The 22339-nt window shown below is 39.4% G+C and overlaps 1 protein-coding gene and 1 non-coding gene across 5 annotated transcripts in view; one reads left to right on the top strand and one right to left on the bottom strand.

Moving 5' to 3' along the window:
- The window catches only part of STRBP (spermatid perinuclear RNA binding protein), a 151956-nt gene that overhangs the window by 20354 nt on the left and 109263 nt on the right, over positions 1-22339 (top strand). The gene's annotated exons all lie outside the window — the stretch shown is intronic.
- On the bottom strand, positions 13701-13807 carry LOC113902009. Its single transcript, XR_003513656.1, has one exon. It is a non-coding gene; the product is annotated as a U6 spliceosomal RNA (small nuclear RNA).

Below are 22339 nucleotides of genomic sequence, written 5' to 3'. Positions count from 1 at the left end.
GCAAACTGTTAATGGCCAGATCCTTAACTCTTGTTAATAATCCTGGCATGCAATAAGGGTTGCTTTTGAAAAGACTCTCTTACTTTGGCAGATACTGATGCTCAATCTTAATTGCACATTGGAATATCTAAGAGCTTAAAAAAGTGCGGATCACCTTTTAACCTCAAGGGATTCTAATTGAAGTGGTCTAGGATACTGCCTAAGCATCGAAATTCATAGAGGTGATTCTTATGTGCATCTGAGACTGAGACCCACTCCTCTGGGAAATTTGTCAGCCCCCCCAGGGGAAATACTTGATTTTGGAGACTATGTCTTTAACTTTTGGAGTGTAGAACAGTTCTTATTTTGAGATAATTGTAGATTCTCTTGCTGTTGTTAAGAAATAATATATTCAATAAAAACCCATTAGTATAATTTGGTCTTTCAAGAATGTTATAAAAGTGGAATCATATAGTATGTAATCTTTTAAGATTGGCTTTTTTTTTTTTTTTTTACTTAGCACAGTTTTGTTGAGATCCATCCAAGTAGTTGTGTGTATCAATAGTTTGTTCCTTTTTATAGCTGAGTGGTATTTCATGGTAGATAGAAATGTCTTAATTTAATTGGGGGACGTTTGGATTGTTTCCAGTTTTTGGCTGTTACCAGTAAAGCTAATGTGAACATTTGTATACAGGTTTTTGTATATACATTTTCATTTTTCTGGGATTAATGCCCAAGAGTGCAATTGCTTTATTGTATGGTGAATACAGTAGTTTTAATAAGACACTGCTGACTTTTTCAGAGAGGATGTAGCATTACATTTCCACCAGCAATATATGAGTGGCTCAATTTCTCTACATCTTTACTAGCATTTGATGTTACTACTGTTTTTTAAGGAAAATTAGCAGACTTTATTATTTAGGATAGTTGTAGGTTTGCAGAAAGTTGAGCAGAGTTCAACTTCAGGTTAATACAGAGTTCCCATATATATCTTTCTCCTTCACTGGTTGCCCCTTTTATTAATATCTTTTACTAGTTAAATTTGATGGACTAATATTGATACATTATAATCTAAAGTCCATAGTTTACATTCAGTTCAGTTCAGTTCAGTCGCTCAGTCGTGTCCGACTCTTTGCGACCCCATGAATCGGGTTCACTATTTGTGTTTTCGTTCTGTGGATTTTGACAAGTACATCTATATCCACCATATCATAGTGGTGGATATAGTTTCATTATCCTAAAAAATTCTCCCTGTGTTCTACCTATTTATCCCTCCCCTACCCCCTGATCTTTTTCCAGTGATAGTTTTCCCTTTTCCAGAGTGTCATATACAATCAGCCCTCCATATCTGTGGGTCTTTAACCTTGGAATTTCAGTCTTCATTTGGTTGAATTTACAGATGTGGAACCTATGGATACCAATGAATTTGAGTATCGCAGATGAGTGGATTGAGTACAGGGGATGACTGTAATTGAAATTATACATGTATAGCCTTTTCAGATTGGCTTCTTTCACTTAGCAATATGCATTTAAGGTTCCTCCATGTCTTTTGGTGGTTTGATAGCTCATCATTTAAATTCCTGAATAATATTCCTCTGTGTGGATATATTAGTTTGTTGATTCACCTATTGAAAGATCTTGTTTCCAGTCTTTTGAAAATTATGAATAAAGCTGCTATAAACATCTGTGTCTTTTGCTAAGTCACTTCAGTCGTGTCCGACTCTGTGTGACCCCATAGACGGCAGCCCACCAGGCTCCCCCGTCCCTGGGATTCTCCAGACAGGAATACTGGAGTGGGTTGCCAATTCCTTCTCCAATGCATGAAAGTGAAAAGTGAAAGTTAAGTCGCTCAGTCGTGTCCGACTCTTCACGACCCCATGGACTGCAGCCCACCAGGCTCCTCTGTCCATGGGATTTTCCATGCAAAAGTACTGGAGTGGGGTGCCATTGCCTTCTCCGATAAACATCTGTATCTAGGTGGGCATAAATTTTTAACTCGTTGGATAAATACCTAGGAGTGTGATTCCTGTATTATATGATAAAAGACTGTGCTTAGCATTGTAAGAAACTGCCAAATGGTTTTCCAAAGTGAAAGGAGCTCAGTTCAGTTCAGTTGCTCAGTCGTGTCCGACTCTTTGCGACCCCATGAATCTCAGCACGCCAGGCCTCCCTGTCCATCACCAACTCCCGGAGTTCACTCAGACTCACGTCCATCGAGTCCGTGATGCCATCCAGCCATCTCATCCTCTGTCATCCCCTTCTCCTCCTGCCCCCAATCCCTCCCAGCATCAGAGTCTTTTCCAAGGAGTCAACTCTTTGCATGAGGTGGCCAAAGTACTGGAGTTTCAGCTTTAGCATCATTCCTTCCAAAGAAATCCCAGGGCTGATCTCCTTCAGAATGAACTGGTTGGATCTCCTTGCAGTCCAAGGGACTCTCAAGAGTCTTCTACAGCACCACAGTTCAAAAGCATCAGTTCTATGGCGCTCAGCCTTCTTCACAGTCCAACTCTCACATCCATACATGACCACAGGAAAAACCATAGCCTTGACTAGATGGACCTTTGTTGGCAAAATAATGTCTCTGCTTTTGAATATGCTATCTAGGTTGGTCATAACTTTCCTTCCAAGGAGTAAGCATCTTTTAATTTCATGGCTGCAGTCACCATCTGCAGTGATTTTGGAGCCCCCCAAAATAAAGTCTGACACTGTTTCCACTGTTTCCCCATCTATTTCCCATGAAGCCAGGTCCAACTCTTTGCGACCCTGTGGACTATATAGTACATGGAATTCTCCCGGCCAGAATACCGGAGTGGGTAGCCTTTCCCTTCTCCAAGGGATCTTCCCAACAAAGTGGCTGTACTATTTTGCAATGAATTATTTTTTGTTTAGCCATTCAGATCAATATGTAGTGATATATCATTTTGGCTTTAATTTGTATTTCTTTAATGGCTAATGATATTGAACATCTTTTAAAGTGTTTTTTGCCATCTATATGTCCTTTTTAGTGAAATGTCTTTTGCTCATTTTCTAATTGGATTGCTTGTTTTTGTTTTATTTTACTGTTGAGCTTTGAACGTTCTTTATATATGTTCTTCAAACATTTTGGCTACCCAGTATTTTAGCCAGAAGTCTTTTGTTGGATATATGGTTTGCAGATATTTTCTCTCTGTTTTTAACTTTCTTTTTTTTTAAATCTTAATTGGATCTCATAGAAGAAAAGTTTTTAACTTTGATGAGGTCCAGTTTATCAGTTTCTTTTTATGGGTCTTGTTTTTGGTGTCAAGTCTGAGAATGTCAAGTCTGAAAATGTCAAATCTGAGAACTGTAGACCCAGCTCTGTGTTATGAAGATTTTCTGTAGTATTACATTTAAGTCTGTGATCTGTTTGAATTAGTTTTTTATGTAAGCTATGAGATTTGGGTCAAAGTTTTATTTTTTTTCTTTTGTTTGCTTCTTTTTTTTTGGACTATTAATGTCCAAGTCCTCCAGCATCATTGGTTGAAAGGGCTATCCTTCCTTCATTGAATTACTTTGGCACCTTTTTCAAAATCCAGTTGAACCGAGTTTTGTGTGATTCTAATTCTGGGTCTCTATTCTGTTCCATTGATCTAAGTGTACTCTTCTGCTGGTACCAGCAAGCTTGATTACAGTAGCAGTATAGTAAGTCTTTAACTTGGGTGGGGAGTGACTCCTCATCTTTTATTCTTTTTCAAAATTGTTTTAGCAATTCTAGATCTTGTGACTTGCCATTTTAGAAAAAGTTTGTGTGAGAAAAATGTTGATAGGAATTTCATTGAATCAGTGGATCAATTTGGGGGAAATTGGTAGGTTTACTGTGGTGCATCTTTACCATTGGTTTGAGATGAGAATGAAATTAGAGATTGGAATGAGATTAGAGAAGGAATTCTGTAGAAAAAGTATTCTACTTCAAATAGATGGAGAGATTTATTTATAGCTAGCAAAATGTTAACTTTTTAAGCCCCCCTCCCCACTTTGGTGCTAAAACCATTAATTGAGTAATTGGAATGGAAGTAATTGTTAATTTATTCATAAATGTATTTACTCAACACCCTTGTGAATATCTGTTGTGGGCCAGGCAGTGTTCTAGACACTGGAATACAGTGGTAAATAAGACAGGCAAGGTCCCTACTTTTGTTGACCTTATGTTCCTGTGTTGAAGTAGAGAATAAGTAATCAAGAAATACACCATTAAGTGCTAGGCAGATAATTAAAATATAGGTTGATATTAAGATAGGAGAGTGATGGGGGTGGCTACTTAATTGGATGATTGGGGAAGGCCTCTGAAGAGATCTCATTTATAGTTAGATCCGAAGGTTAAGAGTCTCTCTGGCTGCAAGACTCTGCCGGCCAGAGAGGACTGCTAGTGCCGTGCAGGGACACAGTTGGTATGTGGGAGGAGCCAAAAAGGAGGACAGAGTGATTGGAGTATAACCAGGAGGGAGAGAGAGGAAGAGCCAGAGAGTGAGATACAGATGAGAGTTTGGTGAGGTAGGCAGGGGCCAGATCAGCTGAGACTTTGTAACCTGGGTGAGGAGTTTATATTATGTATACATTTATCATACATAAATGTGTATATATTCAGATATGTGGCAAATATATTTACACACACACACACACAGCAATTAAGTAACTGCTCCAGGTGTTGTGCTAAAACTGGGGGCAACAACAAAGGAAGTGTAAAATTTAGGCCTTTCTTTCATTGAACTTTGATGAAAAGAGAGGTGAAAAAAGTGTAACCTGTGGTCGTTGGAGAGGATTTCTTGGAGGAGTTGAAGCTTAAAGAGTAATAGTAGGACTTAGGCAGGCAGAGGAGAAGAGTAAATCCAAGTAACAGAATAGATACGGTGGAAAGAAAATTGGCATCTTAGTCAGAAGACCTGGTTTGAATGTTGGCTCTGGCGTTTAATAGCTTTGTGACTTTGGTTGGGTCCCTTTGAGCCTTTGTCTCCCCTGCCTTCTCATAGGGCTGCTGTGAAGATGAAGACTGTATGGGTTGCTTCTACTGTAACGAGATTGCACTAGTTTTGTTGTTAGATGACTGGTTTGCAGATACTTATTAACATTTCGGAGAAGGCACTGGCACCCTACTCCAGTATTCCTGCCTGGAAACTCCCATGGATGGAGGAGCCTGCTAGGCTGCAGTTCGTGGGGTCACTAAGAGTCAGACGTGACTGAGCGAGACTTCCCTTTCATTTTCCACTTTCATGCATTGGAGAAGGAATTGGCAACCCACTCCAGTGTTCTTTCCTGGAGAATCCCAGGGACGGGGGAGCCTGATGGGCTGCCGTCTATGGGGTTGCACAGAGTCGGACATGACTGAAGCGACTTAGTAGCAGCATTAATATGTTCCATAAATTCAGATGTCATTTAGTAATTTGTATTTATCAAATCTTTTATAACTTTCCATTAAAAATATTTATAGTGCCTAGCTCAGTGTGAGCCATTCAGTGACTTGTAGGTGTTAATCATTCTTAGTCAGCTCAGGCTGAGTAAAACAGGCATAGCAAAACAGGATGACAGTCTCTGCCCTTCAGGAGTTTTTGCTCTTGGTGTTAAGTTATACTCATATGGATGTAAGGTATTCAATGCCCTGGAGTCTAAATTTGTGCTACAGGTACAAATAAAAGAGATCAGGGTAAATGTCCTTCTCTAGACCTCATTGGAGCAGTGTGAGTAAATGTGGCCCTGGAAAAAAGGATTTGGATAGGCAGGGAGGGCAGGGTAGGCGTTCTGTACTAACAGGGCTTTGGGTTGGCTAAAAAGTTACTTGCGCTTTTCTGTTATCTTACATAAAAACCCAAACAAAGTTTTGGCCAACCCAATATTTTATTTTGTTTTATTTACTTAAATATATTTAGGGATACCAAAGCATAAATGTTACTGCTACTGCTGAGGAAATCATTAGTAACACTTAAAGATTCTCATTCTAAAACTTGTATAATGTTATAATTGAGTTTACCTTTCTCCTTGTAAATTTATTGAACTTGTGCCTTCTCTCCAGATGGTATTACAGTGTAGAATTTATTTTTGGAGTGTGTTTTTTAAAAATATGGAATTGCTTTTATGATACACATAGGTTTAAAGTCTGTTATGGATTTTCTCCTGTAGGTGTATAAGTCACAAAACTATGCTATAAGATTATTGTTCCAAAGGCAGGACAAATTTCTGAAGTTTCCTTGGTAATCTCCCTTCACATCTTTAGATTGTTTCTCAACTGTTTATAAATCCTTGTGCCTATTTGGGATGCTAGGATGACTCTCTGTTTTAGAAAACCAGTGCCATTAGAGTCCTGTACAGCCTGTCCTGAAATTAGGTTGTTTTAATACAACGCACTGTTCTCTCTTGGTCACTGTAATGGTTTGCAAATGACCAGACCCTAGGTCATACTTCTTCAATGCAGCTGTCTTTCTTGAATACTGAGAGTGAACTCCTTTTAATTTGCCTTTCAGGGAATCTAGGTTTAACTGCATATCTACTAGAATACTTTGCGCTAGTAACTAGACTATAGAGAATCTTGATAGCATTCCAGTAACTTTCCTATTGGTATATGATCAGCTCAGTGAAATTTTACAGAATCATGATTTTTATAGTTTTAATAATAAAAGCTAACATTTACTGAGTGTTCTTATGCCATGCTTTCTGCTAAGCATGGAATTTTTTTTCTTTTTTTTCATTTAAACATCACAACAACATAATAAGGTGAGTACTGTTTTTATTCTCACTTTACATGTGAGACAGGTTAATTTCCATCCAGGGTTACACGGTTAGCAAGTGATAGAGCAGGGATTTGAACCTAGGCAGTCTGATTTCAGGGCCAGTTCTCTTACCTTTAAAACTTTAACAGTCTTCTCAGATAATGTCCTTCCGGGAAACTCTTACATTGGGAATTTTATCTTTTATGTGTTACTTTGTGGGAAGATGTTGGAAGCTTGTTAAGTTGTAACAAGCTTGTTAAGCTTGTTAGGGATTTTTAAGTTGTACCCATTACCTTGTGTGAGGGGTTGGCTATTATATTAGTTAAGTAACCCCAGCTGCTGAATTAGAGCCCTGAAATACATCAGCTAAAATGCCTAAATCCTGTGCATAATAGCCCAGAGCAGGTGTCCACCTCAGCCTGTTGCTGCTGCTAAGTCGCTTCAGTTGTATCCGACTCTGTGCGACTCCATAGACGGCAGCCCACCAGGCTCCCCTGTCCCTGGGATTCTCCAGGCAAGAACACTGGAGTGGGTTGCCATTTCCTTCTCCAATGCATGAAAGTGAAAAGTGAAAGGGAAGTCGCTCAGTCGTGCCAGACTCTGAGCGACCCCATGGACTGCAGCCCACCAGGCTCCTCTGTCCATGGGGTTTTCCAGGCAAGAGTACTGGAGTGGGATGCCATTGCCTTTTCTGCCTCAGCCTATGGCTCTCCATAAAAGGCATTTAGGGAGCTCAGGCAATAGGGCTGATGGGGATCCTACTATCTTTAGTACCTGGCTTCCACGGTTGTTTTGTTGGACACATTGTCTGAGAGAGGTGGAAGTTGCAAGTACAATTTCTGCTCACTTTGGTTGCTGAGGGCTTAGTCTCATTGCCTTATCTAGTTGCAGAGGGATTGGGAAATGTCATGTCCTTTCTCTTGCTGACTGGGTGGTAGGATGCCATTCTGTAGTATTTTGAGTTATTTCATCAGTGTTGAAATGTTCTTGGGAGGAGTTCATTTTCAGCTACAAAATGTGAAGGGTGGCGAACCTTGTCCCCATTACAACTCTCTTACTTTGGAAGAAACAGTGGCTTTTGGTGGATAGTTAGCTGCCTCCTCCACAGCTGTAATGCTGTAGATTTCAGTAGGAATGCCAGAGCAACCCAGTGTTATGTTTACAAAGTGTGACTATACACATTCAGCTCTTGCTTCTTGTACCAGCTCTGTGAGGTAACTATCAACAGATAAAGCCAAGTAGTGGTATTCCCATTGCAAATGAGAGAACTTCAAAGAAGTTGTAGAGCTGGGACTTTTACATGCAGATCTCATGGCATCAAAGTGCAATTTGTATAACACACAATTTTTTGGGCAGAAAATCTATTCAGCATTTTTTATGCTTACTATTATCACTGCTCTTAAATGTATCTTTCCTTAACAATATGTCCAATACAGTATTACTGATGTCCAATATAATATACTAACAAATTACTGGCATAACTTGGTCTTATTTTGAAGATTCAGAAAGTTCATCAAGAACTTGCATTGCTTCACTGTCATCATTACATTTGTAAATGACATCCTACTTCAGGTATGTCAGTTAATGAAACACGAGAGGTTTTATTCTGTTTAGAAGTTACATTTTCTAGCCTTGCTTTTGGTAGATAAAATGATGTGTAAAATGAGTAAAGGAAGTAAGAAACAAAATAATTGCGGCAGTTACATTTTCTCTCAGGAAAAATATATTCTTTTTGAAATACAAGTGCTTATCTGTGTAATTTCACAGATAATTTTGCTGTACTTACCATGTGTTAAAAAACCATGTTAGTGCATGCTGCTCAAGAAATTGGGAACATATTCTGCTTTGTAGCAGAGGGGTCCTTCCTTACTGACATACTAGAAGTATGATGCCCTTCTGTAGTATTTTGAGTGTTTCATCAATGTTGAGGTGTTCTTGGTGAGGTGTTTTCAGCAACAGCACTTGTGGGAATCTGATTTAGGGGTTGAAAGCTGTGGACTATGGCAGAATGTTAAGTGTTTGTACAGATGGATTATTAATCAGAGAGTAAGCTGGATACTTCTACATATCTCCATTGTAATATAACAGACAGCAAGCTCATTCTGGTTGACTTACTTTTGGTTATTTTTCTTGGAACTCTGTCTTGTTGAGCGTTCTGTTGCTAAATTATTTCAGAAGTGTCTTTTATTAAATAGAAGTAACATGATTTAAATGTATTTTGCATATAGAGAGCTACCCTTTCAACATTTCTTACAACTTTCGTTTTGCTGTGAAACAGAGATAGGAAAAGAAACACTATTTTGTTTGCATCTGACTGGTCACCTATGGCTCTGTGGGATAACAGTGTATTCTGCTGAAGTTGTATCTTAGGAGTCTAGTCTTTGCTTTGATTTTCAGTTGTCTGACGAAATCTCAGTAGAAATACAGTAATTGCATCATAATTCACTGAAGCCTAACCACACTCTTTATACAACACAGACTAGCATTTCTTGAATGCTTTTGCAAGAAAAAATACAGTTATCCAGATCTGTAATCCATTATTTTAGTAAATATACTCTAAAATACATTCTGAATTAAAAAAAAAAAAAAGACCAAAAAATAGGCTGAATTAAGGCTTATTCTCTAGCTTTTGTAGCTTTGAGTTACTCATTTTTGGGGAAAGTACATGTTAAATTTTGAACTTCTACATACGAGGAATGCAGGCACATTTACTGCTAAAATTCTGTCAATGTGTCTTTATTTGCCTAAACAGTGGAATAGCACTTTCAGGCTGTTTTAATGAAGTTTAGTTACAGTGAATGATAAGGTATATCATTTGAATCCTGGTTGTAATGTGATTCCTGTATTCACTTGTATTTAGAATTTGAACATGTGGTACAAAAAAATTAAACAAGTTGAAAAATATTAAATATTTAAGCTGAGATGAGGCACTTCATGTAATATTTTATTGTTGATTAGTTGCTAAGTCCGACTCTTGTGACCCCGTGGACTGTAGCCCACCAGGCTCTTCTGTCCATGGGATTTTCCACACAGGAATACTGGAGTGGGTTGCCATTTCCTTCTCCAGGGGATCTTTGTGACCTAGGGATTGAACCTGCATCTCCTACATTGGTAGGTGGATTCTTTACCACTGAACTACCAGGGTAGCCCTATGTAATATTACTTTTCCAAAAAAAAAAAAAAAAGATATAGAACCACAGGAGAGTATGGAAAGGGCGCTGGACTTTAGTCATGAGTCCAGGGTTTGAGTCTGAGCCTTCCTAAAAAGTTGTTGGTGACCTCAGGCAAGATGATGCTTCCCTGGTGGCTCAGCTTGTTAAAGAATCCACCTGCAAAGTGGGAGACCTGGTTCAACCCCTGGGTAGGGAAGATCCCCTGGAGAAGGGAACAGCTACCCACTCCAGTATTCTGGCCTGGAGAATTCCATGGATTGTATATTCTATGGGGTCACGAAGAGTTGGACACGACTGAACGACTTTCACATCATCATCAGGCAAGATATATCACTTCTTTGGGTCTTAATTTTCTTTTTGACAAATAACAATCTTGTGTTAGTCTTTTTGACCAGTTTCAGCACTTTGTGATTTTGTGATTCTTCTTATTCTCCTAGTGTATTTTTCTGTCTTGTCAAGGGGAGGTTTACAGTATAAAGCTGCCAGCTCTTTTGTCTTGATGAATGGTCTTGATAGTAGAAAACATGATTTGAATTTTCCCCATCTAACTTTATTATGTTTTCTAAAACTAGTTTTAAAGGAGTTTAGAAGTATGAAATTAGAAGTATTTAGTTTTACATTTTAATTGTGCCTAACAGCTGTCATTATAAAACTCATATGAACTGGAAAGACGGACAAAACAGTTTTAAAATTTATTAATCAGTGAAAGGAAGTTGCTGAGTTATCTAGTGTATCTGTTAAAGTCCTTTGAAATTTCATTTTAAGGCAGAGAGTAGTACAATCAGTTATGTGTGTGGACCTTGTCCATATAAGTCAGTGTAGATGTATCGCTGGTACATTTTTCTCTAAGCGTTTTATTATTAAAGTTTAAAAATGCAAAAGATTTGAAAGAATTATACAGTGAACACCTACATATTCTACAATTAGCTCAACCCCAGCAATTAACATTTTCTTTTATTTGCTTTATCATGTTTATCCATCAATTTATCCCATTATCTATCAATCTTTTTTTTTTTTGATGTATTACAAAGTAAGTTGCAGACATTCTTACAGTTTATTTCTAAACACTGACATACATGTTAATTATAATTAGCTGGAGTTCAAACTTGTTACACTTTTTTAAAATTAAAATTTACATATGGAAAAATGCACAGCTCTTAAGTCTGCCATGGATGATATTAATTAATGAGTACCCAACAAAAGTCCTTCTAGTCAAGGCTATGGTTTTTCCAGTGATCATGTATGGATGTGAGAGTTGGACTGTGAAGAAAGCTGAGCGCCAAAGAATTGATGCTTTTGGACTGTGGTGCTGGAGAAGACTCTTGAGAGTCCCTTGGACTGCAAGGAGATCCAACCAGTCCATTCTAAAGGAGATCAGTCCTGGGTATTCATTGGAAGGAGTGATGCTGAAGCTGAAACTCCAGTACTTTGGCCACCTCATGTGAAGATTTGACTCATTGGAAAAGACCCTGATGCTGGGAGGGATTGGTGGCAGGAGGAGAAGGGGATGACAGAGGATGAGATGGCTGGATGGCATCACCGACTCGGACATGAGTTTCGGTGAACTCCGGGAGTTGGTGATGGATAGGAAGGCCTGGCATGCTGCCATTCATGGGGTTGCAAAGAGTTGGACACAACTGAGCAACTCAACTGAACTGAACTGACATTTTCAGGACCTGTGTTGGTCTGGCACATAGAAGAGACAGCCTCTGCCTTCAGGATGCTAATAGAGATAATGTGTAAGAAAGTTAATCCAGTATTACTTGGACCTTTTTGTTGCAAGTAATAGAAATCTGTAGTATCTCAGTATATAGGTCTTGCTTTTAAAACTCAAGAACAGGAAGGATTCAGAGCAGCTTCTAGGAATAACTGGAAGGCCCATAGGACTGTCTCCTCTTACCTTTGTTTTACTCTGCCCATCTATTCTTTCTTTTCTCTTTGAAGATTTGCTTTCTCCTCTTTTTAGTACATATGGTTAGAATATGGCTGCTTCATAAAGTTTGTTTCTTTCTTTTTCAAAAATATTTATTTGCTTGTGCTGAGTCTTCGTTGCAGCAGGTGGAATCTAGTTCCCTAACCAGGCATCAAACTCTGGCCCCTTGCGTTGTGGAGTCTTAGCCACTAGGGAAGTCCCATAGCCTTTCTTTTAAAACTAATAGTTCTCAGCCACATGGAGATACCAATTTTCTATTTTAATTTGAATTCCAGGTTCCTGGGAGGGAGTCTGATTGGCCCAGTCTGGTTCAGCTATGCTTGAGGGCAGGTTTTGAAGTTTGGATCTCCTATTGGAAGCCTGCCTTTGTGGATGGAGAAAGGACAGTTCCTGGAGCAGGTGTGGGGCTGTTGAAAGGAGGCTGCCACTGAAAATTGTTTCTAAGTACGAGTTTGATAAATGATTCTATAGACAAGAACAGGGTACAGAAATAGCATAGAGGGAGAATGAATCACTAGGGATAGAGTGGTGGTCCGAGACCACTTCCTGAAGAAATTGGTGGCTGGGTTGGGTCTGAAAGTAAATTCAAGTTCAGCAGTGGGAAAGAAGGATGTGTGCTGCAGAAGAACAGGTAGAAAGACAGGAAATGGCATAGTGTGTTTAGGAAATTGTAAGCACGTTAGTATATCTGCAGTATAATTTTTGAAGTGGGGCAAGTTCCATAGTGATGGGAAAGCGAGAGGGAGAGAAATAGGTAGGTAGGTAGATAGATATTTAGATATATATCAGGGCCAGTTCAGAGGAGAATCTTATCTTGCTAACATATGGGAAGCCAGCAAGAGTAGGTCACAATCAGATTTATTTTAAGATATCATTTCATTGGTTAAACTGGAGACAAGTTCAAACTCATGAGAGCCTGGACTAAGAAAATGGAAGTGAAAAAGAACAGGAGATATATTTAGGCAGTAAAATCTTCAGTACTTGGGGTTTATTGAAGATTGGGAGAAGGATAAATTTTACGATGATAACCCGTATTCTGATGGTGGCTGGATGAGTTGGGATACCATCCAAGATGATATATAGGATACTGAGGTGCTTGCTGTTAGTTGTGTATTTCTTAATCTGGCTGATAATCACAGATGTACTTTTTTAGGACTGTTAAATTGTACTTATATGTTTTATGCATTTTTGTGCATTTAAGTTATATTTCGTAATCAGAAATGTTACAGAACAAAAAGAAACACAAAAAATATGCTTTGGGAAAAAGATGCTGACTTTAGGATTGGACATTTGCATTTGGGGTGTGCATGCAACCTTCCAGATGGAGATATGTAGAAGGCAGTAAGTTGGACATGAAATCTGAAGTATGGGCTGCTGATGAAAGGATTAGATTAGGTTTGTAGTTCGCTTTCCTGTTTGTATGTTAGGATTTTCTGGAGAGTTAAAAAAAATTATTGGTAACCTACATCCCACCCCAAACCAATTAAATTGGTCCTTGGTGGTATAACCGCACAAGGTCTAGTTCACAGAGCTTCCTGTGCTCCTTACTCTGATGCAGAGATGAGAACCGCTACGTTTCTGGAAAATTGCTCATTTCCTGCATTCTGTGATGAAGAGATAGAGTTGAGCAGAGAGGATTTTGTAATTGCTTTAAAATTCAAAATAATTCATATTTGGGGGGGGAGGGATGATTCTTTTTTTTTGTTTTTGTTTTTGGCTGCACTGTGCAGCATGTAGAATCTTAATTCCTTGACCAGGGATGGAACCTGGGCCCCCAACAGTGGAAGCGTGGATTCTTAACCACTGGACCACCAGGGAAGTTCTAGGACAGAATTCTTAAGCCTTGTGCTTTCCCCCCATTATTATTATTTTTTTTTTTTGGATTAGAATGAATTTTATAAAAATACGGAACACTTCACAAATTTGCGTGTCATCCTTGCTCGGGGGCTATTCTAATCTTCTCCGTAGCATTCCAATTTTAGTATATGTGCTGCTGAAGTGAGCACTTTCCCCCCATTATTACCTGAAGTTAAAAAAGAATGTATTTGGTTAAAATAACAATGTATGTGTGTTCCTAAAGAAAAACATGTGGAAGATGCAAGCTGTTTCAGTTAAAACAGTATTAAAACAGATTTCTTTTGATGAAATGGCTGTGTCTTCTCTAATTTTAATTATTAATAATGTATAGGCTTTGCAGCCAAACATAGAAAATTGCCTCATCGGCTGCAGTGTCTTTGAATAGTAAATATGAAGGACAATGATTGGTAAATGTTAATTGTTTGTGTGATGTAGTCTGAAAGGCAGACAGCTGTAAATGCTGTGAAATTGTCTCTGTTATATGTGATATGGTAAGGACAGTTGCTCACTCGTTGGTCTTTACTTTCCTTCACTACATAGCTTTGTAACTCATCAGGGTCCTGTATCCATCACTAAGTATTTATTAATACCTGAAATATGCCAGGGGTAAATTTATGTAAGTTACTAAATATAGATAAAAATGTAGGGACTTGCACCAGGCGTGCCAGTATTTCCATTTTGGATGGCATATAAAGGGCGGCAGGATGCAAAATTATTTGATAATTATAAGACTTTCTTTACTGTTCAGAAACTGGAATGATTTCTTGGGTTTGAGCATTTAGGTATGACCTAACCCATAGATGATTATTCTCACTCACCAGCCTCTAGTTCCTTGGACTCTCTTCATCTAGTGATTTTGTTTTCCTTGGACCTCAGGCCCATGATCTTACCACTTTTTTCATTGTCTTTTACCTTCTTGACATTCTCATTTCCTTCCTCACCCAGTGTAAATTCCATAGCCAGTCATTTTACAAACTCCTCTTCATATACCCTCAATTACCATGCCCTTCTTGCTTTATCATACTTACTTGGCAAAATTTGTAATCCTGGTTAAGCTGACTCTTCTACTTTGTACCTGTGCATCTGAACACAGCTGGAAAGTGCATGTGTGTACATATGTGTGCACATGCACACTCCCACAGCTGTGCTGACTGATCTTAAGTTCACGCCCTTGAACCTCAGAGGGTCCTTAATAATGCCAGGCAGTCATATATGTACCTAGTGTGTTACCACTCTTCTAGACAGCTCTTTTGTACCATCACCTTTCTCTTTAAAGGTATAACATCTCTCCCATTCAACTGATGACCTTGCTTCCTAAGAAACTTCCTACTTCACTAGGAAGACTGAGGCACTCTGTGCCTGTGCATTCTGCCTTCCCTCCTTTTAACATGATGAACTATCAGTGCATCTGTGCATCTTTAGTTGTATGCCAAATACCACCCCCTTTGAACTACTCAAGGATACTAGTCCAAGAATCACTGCTGCCAGCCAGTTCCCTATATCACTGTTTTACTGTCTATTAGGTCATTCATCAGTGTATAAAGCATGTTATTTCAAATACCCCCAGTTTAAAAAATACTTTTTCTTGACCCTACCTTCATTGCTAGGTACTGTCCTGTATATTTGCTCTCCTTTGTAGCAGAACTTTAGAAAGTTGTCTCTATTCAATTGTTTGTAATTTCTTCCCTCACATTCTGTCTCAGTCTGGAACAACAGACTGGTTCCAAATAGGAAAAGGAGTACGTCAAGTCTGTTTATTGTCACCATGCTTATTTAACTTATATGCAGAGTACATCATGAGAAACGCTGGAAGAAGCACAAGCTGGAATCAAGATTGCTGGGAGAAATAGCAATAACCTCAGATATGCGGATGACACCACCCTTATGGCAGAAAGTGAAGAAGAACTAAAGAGCCTCTTGAAGAAAGTGAAAGAGGAGAGTGAAAAAGTTGGCTTAAAGCTCAACATTCAGAAAACAAAGATCATGGCATCCAGTCTCATCACTTCATGGCAGATGGATGGGGAAACAGTGGCAGACTTAATTTTTTTGGACTCCAAAGTCACTGCAGATGGTGACTGCAGCCATGAAATAAAAAGACACTTACTTCTTGGAAGAAAAGTTATGACCAACCTAGACAGCGTATTAAATAGCAGAGACATTACTTTGCCAGTAAAGGTCCGTCTCGTCAAGGCTGTGGTTTTCCAGTAGTCATTTATGGATGTAAGAGTTGGACTATAAAGAAAGCTGAGCACCGAAGAATTGATGCTTCTGAATTGTGGTGTTGGAGAAGACTTTTGAGAGTCCCTTGGACTGCAAGGAGATCCAACCAGTCCATCCTAAAGGAAATCAGTCCTGGGTGTTCATTGGAAGGCGTGATGCTGAAGCTGAAACTCCAGTACTTTGGCCACCTGATGCGAAGAGATGACTCATTTGAAAAGACCCTGATGTTGGGAAAGATTGAAGGTGGGATGAGAAGGGGATGACAGAGGATGAGATGGTTAGCAGCTCAATGGACATGAGTTTGAGTAAACTCCAGGAGTTGGTGATGGACAGAGAGGCCTGGCGTGCAGCAGTCCATGGGGTTGCAAAGAGTCGGACGTGACTGAGCAGCTGAACTGAACTGAACTGATTCTGTCTCTTCCTCTGTCATTCTTTTATTGAAATATAATTCACATACTGTAAAATTCACCACCATCAGTGTACAGTTCAGTGGTTTTTTTCGTATATTCAGAGTTGTGCATCTATCACCACTATCTACAGAACATTTTCATTATCCCATAAAAAACCCTTTATCCCTTCGCAGGCACTCTATTCCTCAGTCTGTAGCTCTGCTTGTTCTCTTGGAATCTACCTATGTCTCTGTGGGTCTGCCTCTTGTGGAAATTTCACATAAAGGGAACCAAACAATATGTGACCTTTTGTGTCTGTCTGCTTTTACTTAGTTAACCTGTTTTCAAGGTTTACCATGTTGTAACACTACATTCCTTTTTATGGCTGAGTAACATTCCATTCCTTGGGTGAGTTCCATGTTTTGTTAATCTTTCAGGTTTTGGACATTTGGATTGTTCCCACTTTTTGGCTCTTATGAAATATGCTGATCAGACACATTTATATTCAGGTTTTGAGAGAATGTGCTTTCAGTTCTCTTGGGTGCATACCTTGGAGGAGAATTGCTGGTCATAAGATAACCTTATGTTTAACATTTTGAGGAACTGTCAGACCGTTTTCCAAAAGGACTGCATGAAAACATTCCCACCAGCAGTGTATGAGGGTTCCAGTTTCTCCATTTTATTCTCACTTAAGCCAGCTTGATTCAGTTAGGCTTTTCCCCTCCTTCTTGACTACAGCTGCCTTTGACAAGGTTGTCATCGATAACATAAAAGTACCAGAATTCAGAGTATGTTGTTAGTCATCGTTGTGTTTGACCTATAAATAGCATTTGACACATGATCACTCATTGCTCCTTGGTATACTTTTTTTTACTTTTGGCTTCCAGAATACCACACGTTCATACCTCCCTCCCCCGCCACCTCCCATTTTATTGGTCAATCCTTCTCAGTTTCTTTTATTATTTTCTTTCTCCCTACTTTTTAGAATAGGAGTTTCCCCTGGGGATCATATCAGTACTTCTATATCTTTTAATACTCTCTTATACTGGCTTTCATGTTGATATCTCTTTTTTTGAACTTAAGAGCCAAATACCCAACTACCTACTCAACCTCACTGGGGTGTCTGGTAAACATCTTAAATGGAACATGTCTAAAGCCAAACCCCTTCTCTTCTCTTTATAATATGCTCTGCCTCCAGATCTCCCTGTCTTTGATGAAGATAATTTCATCCTTCAGTTTTTCAGGGCAAAAACCTTGGCATTAATTTTATTCCTCCTTTCTCACATGCCACATCCAGTCTGCTAGGAAGTCCTCTTGGTCTTACCTTCAAAGTACATGCAGAGTTGGAACACTTCTCCCCACTGCCCCTGTTGCCGCCATATTGTTCCCATCATCATCTGTCCCCTGGATCTTTGTAGAAAAAGTCCTAATCCTATCAGACCCTCAGCTGTTTGTACTTTTGCCTCCAGCAGTCTAGTTCAATACAATAGCCAGAAGAATCCTTCTGGAATATGTCAGATCATCATCTACTGTCCAAACCCTACTTTGGCTGCCTGTTTCACTCAGTTCAGTCGCTCAGTTGTGTCTGACTCTTTGCAACCCCATGGACTGCAGCACGCCTGGTTTTCCTGTCCATCACTAACTCCTGGAGTTTACTCAGACTCAAGTCCATTGAGTTGGTGATGCCATCCCAACCATCTCATCCTATGTCATCCCCTTCTCCTCCTGCCTTCAGGCTTTACCAGCATCAGGATCTTTTCCAGTGAGTCAGTTCTTTGCATCAGGTGGCCAAAGTATTGGAGTTTCATCCTTAGCATCAGTCCTTCCAAAGAATATTCAGGACTGATTTCCTTTAGGATCTGCTGGTTGGCTCTCCTTGCAGTCCAAGAGTGATAGCCAAACAAGGCCCTATGTCATCTAACCCTATTACTTGTCTGGCCTCATCCACCGTTCTCCCTGATCACTCTGTTCACCTCCTTGCTGGTTTTCAAGCAGGCCAGACATGTTTTAGACTCATGGCCTTTGCGTTTGCTGTTCCTTCTACTTGAAATATTCGTCACTGTCAAGTCTGCTCAAAATTTATCATGTCAGTTAGCTGACTTTAATTTTTTAATTCTGTAACTTGCATTTCCTACACTCTGGGCTCCTCTTACTCTGCTGTTTTTTTATTTGCATAGCACTTGACTGTGACATTGACTACATTATTCGGTTATACAGGATGTTTATGATATATTCAGATGACCAATGCTGGGCTGGGGACTTCCCTGGTGGCTCAGATGGTAAAGAATCTGCCTGCGAAGTGGGAGACCTGGTTTTGATCCCTGGGTTGGGACGATCCCCTGGAGAAGGGAATGGCTATCCACTCCAGTATTCTGGGCTGGAGAATTCCATGGACAGAGGAACCTGGCAGGCTACAGTCCATGGGGTCACAAAGAGTTGGACTTTCAGTGCTGGGCTGGATGAATCAGGTGGAATCAAGATTGCCAGGAGAAACACCAACAACCTCAGATAGGCAGATGATAATGTTCTAATGGCAAAAAGTGAAGAGGAACTACAGAGCCTCTTGATGGAGGTGAAGAGGGTGAAAAAGCTGGCTTAAAACTCAACGTTCAGAAAACTAAGAACATGGCATCTGGTCCCATCACTTCATGGCATATAGATGGGGAAACAATGGAAACAGTGAAAGACTATTTTCTTGTGCTCCCAAATCACTGTGGACAGTGAATGCCAGCCATGAAATTAAAAGATGCTTGCTCCTTCAAAGGAAAGCTGTGACAAACCTAGATAGCGTATTAAAAAGCAGAGACATCACTATGCTGGAAAAGGTCTGTGTAGTCCAAGCTATGGTTTTTCCAGTAGTCAAGTTTGGATGTGCGAGTTGGACCATAAAGAAGGTTGAGCCCTGAATAATTGATGCTTTCGAACTGTGATGGTGGAGAAGACTTCAGAGTCCCTTGGACAGCAAGGAGATTAATCCAGTCAATCCTAAAGGAATTCAGTCCTGAATATTAATTGCATGGACTGTTGCTGAAGCTCCAATCCTTTGGCCACCTGATATGAAGAGTTGACTCATTGGAAATCCAAGACCCTGATGCTGGGAAAGGTTGAAGGCAAAAGAAGGGGGTGGCAGAGGATGAGATGGTTGGGTTGTGTCACCAACTCAATGATCATGGATTTGAGCAAACTCTAGGAGATAGTGAAGGACAGGGAAGCCTGGTGTACTGCAGTTCATGGGGTCGCAGGGAGTCAGACACGACTTAGAGACTGAGTAACAAATGATATATTGCTTTCCCTCCCAACCCCTCTGCTAGGGTGTAGCTGTATGAGGGCAGTGATTTTTGTTTTGTTTATTGTTGTGTCTTAAGTGTTTAGAACAGGGGATGGCGCATTCTAGTCATTCAAGAAATATTTGTGAAATGAGCAAAAAATGGATAGCTTTATGGGGAGGGTCGTGTCTGAGACAGGTGTTGAAAATTTTGATTTGATCCCTGCGTTAGGAAGATCCCCTGGAGAAGGGAATTCTTGCCTGGAGAATCCATGGACAGAGGAGCCAGGTGGGCTACAATCCATGGGGTCACAGAGAGTCAGACTTGACTGAGTGACTAACACCTTCACTTTTTACATAGAGTAAAATTCATCCTTTTTGGGTATACAGGTCTATGAATTTTGACAGACTGTTTCAGTCATGTAGCCACCACCACAATCAAGATATAAAATGTTTTCCATCTCTGCAAGAAGTTGCTTAAGTTCCTTTGCAGTTGGTTCCCTTCCTTCATCTAATGCCCCTGACAGCCTGATCTAATTTCTGTCCCTTATAGTTAGGTTTTTTCCAGAATGTCATATACATGGAATCATTTAAGTATGCCTCCTTTTTTTTTTCTTTTGAGTGTGCTGAGTGGCATGTGAGGCCCTAGTTCCCTGACCAGGGATTGAACCTGTGCCCCCTGCAGTGGAACTGTGGATTCTTAATGACTAGACCACTAGGGAAAGTTCCAAGTATGACTCCTTTTGAGTCTCTTTCATTTAGCCTAATGCTTTTGAGGTTCATACATGTTACTGCATACTTCAGGAATTGATTTTTAAAATATATATATGTTTTATTGAAGTATAATTGACTTACAATATTTCAGATGCACAGCAAGGTGATTCAGTTATACAGACACATAATATTAGTTTTGTTATTTCCATCATAAGTTATTACAAGATATTGACTAGTTCCCTATGCTATACAGTAAACCTGTGTTGCTTGTTGCATATCTATTTTTTAATTAGAAATCTAGCATTCTATTCATACTAAGTCAAACAAGTGGAATCAAAATGTCAATTTTTTTAGTTAGGCAAAAATCCTTAAAGCTCCTAAAATATATATTATACATATTTATATATATGTATATGAAGGCTTTTCTACAGCCCTTGATAAAGCCTTGAGAAAGAACATAAAAAAGGAAGAGATGGAGAAATTGGAGAACATAAACTAAAGGGGATGGGAGCACTGAATATGAAATAGAAAACTTGAAACAAACTAGATAAAAGGTTAGTAAAACTAACCTTTTACATATAGTCCGGTTGTTTTTAAACATGACTGCTCATTAGAACTCTTTGGGGCCCCGTGGACTGTGGTCTACCAGGCTCCTCTCTCCATGGGATTCTCCAGGCAAGAATACTGGAGAAGGTTGCCATTTCCTTCTCCAGGGGATCTTCCCGACCCAGGGATCAAACCCGGGTCTCCTGCATTGCGGGCAGACACTTTAACCTCTGAGCCACCAGGGAAGCTCATTAGAAACATACCTGGAGAAAAAAAGGAGTATCTGAGTATTTCTATTTTCCAAAAAATTCCAAGGTAATTCTGATATGCGTCTGGATTTTCAAAAGTGGTTACAGGTTTTGTGTTTTTATTACATCCTAGTTTTGGTGATACAGAGTTTTATTCATTTTTCTGTTGACCAGTCATGATACAGTGGTATTAAGTGAGCAATAGTTACATAATCGCTATAATGAAAGATGTTTATCAGTTTTCACAATCAATAGCCAGACAAAAATTAAAAGATAAATTATAATTGGAAGCCATAATGGGAACATGATTAACTTAATAATAGAAAATAATTCTGTACAATTTGGGGGGAGAGTGTCAAGCAAAGTGATGTGGTAAGTGGAAGTGCATACGTGCTCATGTTTTCATTCAGTCAGTCTATATGTCTTTTGGTTGGTGTATTTAATCCACTTACATTTAAGGTAATTATTGATATATATGATCCTATTACCATTTTCTTAATTGTTTTGGGTTTTCTGTAGGTCTTTTCCTTCTCTTGTGTTTCCTGCCTAGAGAAGTTCCTTTAGCATGTGTTGTAAAGCTGGTTTGATAGTGCTCAGTTCTCTTAATTTTTGCTTATCTGGAAAGCTTTTGATTTCTGAAGGAGAGTCTTGCTGGGTAGAGTATTCTTGGTTGTAGGTTCTTCCCTTTCATCACTTTAAATGTATCATGCCCTTTGCTTCTGGCTTGTAGAATTTCTGTTGAAAAATCAGCTGATAGCCTGATGGGAGTTCCCTTGTATGTTATGTGCAATTTTTCCCTTGTTTCTTTTAATATTTTATCTGTTTTTAATTTTTGTCAATTTGATTACTTTGTGTCTTGGTGTGCTCCTCCTTGGGCTCATCCTTCCTGGGACACTCTGTGCTTCCTGAATTTGACTATTTCCTTTCCCATGTTTGGCAAGTTTTCAGCATTTATCTCTTCAAATATTTTCTCAGGTCCTTTTCTCTCTTCTCCTTCTGGGACCCCTATAATGAGAACATTGGTGTGTGTAGTGTCCCAGAGGTCTCTTAGGCTGTCTTCATTTCTTTTCATTCTTTTTCCTGTATTCTGTTCTGTGGCAGTGACTCCTACCATTCTGTCCTCCAGGTCATTTATCTGTGTTTCTGCCTCAGCTGTTCTGCTATGGATTCCTTTTAGTGTATTATTCATCTCTGTTTGTTTGTTCTTTAGTTCTTCTAGGTCTTTGGTAAACATTTTTTGCATCTTCTCAATCTTTGCCTCCATTCTTTTCCCAAGATCTTGGATCATCTTCACTATCA

Source organism: Bos indicus x Bos taurus, chromosome 11 (assembly GCF_003369695.1).
Source record: "Bos indicus x Bos taurus breed Angus x Brahman F1 hybrid chromosome 11, Bos_hybrid_MaternalHap_v2.0, whole genome shotgun sequence".
In the NCBI taxonomy this organism is placed as follows: Eukaryota; Metazoa; Chordata; class Mammalia; order Artiodactyla; family Bovidae; genus Bos; species Bos indicus x Bos taurus.
The sequence above is the reverse complement of the archived record's forward strand: the minus strand, read 5'-3'. Positions and strand labels throughout refer to the sequence as shown.